This window comes from Trichechus manatus, unplaced genomic scaffold (genome assembly GCF_000243295.1).
Source record: "Trichechus manatus latirostris isolate Lorelei unplaced genomic scaffold, TriManLat1.0 scaffold00258, whole genome shotgun sequence".
NCBI classification, from domain to species: Eukaryota; Metazoa; Chordata; class Mammalia; order Sirenia; family Trichechidae; genus Trichechus; species Trichechus manatus.
In genome coordinates, this window is record NW_004444194.1 from 103,007 (window position 1) to 104,041 (window position 1,035).

Consider the following 1,035-nt stretch of genomic DNA (forward strand, 5'->3'; position numbering starts at 1 on the left):
TGACACTGCTGGTATTTGAAATGCTGGTGGCATAGCTTACAGAATCGCTGCAACACACAAACCACCACAGTATGACAAACTGACATTAATGCAAATAGTATTAAGAAATATATAAGAAGAATTATACACCCTAACCAAGTGAGGTTTATTTCAGCAATACAAAGCTGTTTTAATATTTGAAAATCAGTATAATCTGTCATAAGAACAGGCTAAAGGGGGGAAAAATCAAATGATTATATCAATTGATTTGGAAAAAAACAACTGACAAAATTCAACACGCATTCATGACAGAAAACTAGAAACGTAGAGGAGTATCCTCTACTTGGTAAATAATGTCTACAAAAAGAAGACCTATAACCAACATACTTCATTGTGAAGGACTGAATGCTTTCTCCCTAAGACTGGGAACAAGGCACAAATGGCTACTCTTGTCACTGCTATTCAACATAGTACTGGAAGTCCTAGCTAGTGAAAAAGGGAAGAAATGGAAATAGAATAGATCAGAAAGGAAGAAATAAAACTTGACAAGATGACCTACATAGACTATACGAAGAAATCTACCAAAAAAAATTTTAAACTATCCTAAAACTAATAAGTGAGTTCAGCAAAGTCACAGGAGATAATATCAATATTTAAAAATCAATTATATTTTATAATTTATAATAATAAATGTAAGGAAACAAAAATTAAAAATATAGTGTTTATAATCTCTCAAGGAAATGAAATATTTAGGTGTAAATATGACAAAACATGTACAGGATGAGTATGCTAGATTACAATATGCTGATGAAAGAAATCAAAAAGGATCTACATAAATAGTCATACTGTATCTTATACTAAAGATTTCATTCTCAAACCCAAGAATTATGTGGAACACAATCAAAAGCAAAAATTTGCATGCGATCGGAGTTCCAGACAAGGGGAAGAAAATGGAAAACACAAAGAAGATTATTGAAGTTTGCTGGCAGAAAACTTCCCAAATATCTTGAAAGATGAAAAACTGATCATTCAAGAAGCTCAACACTGCATACAGAA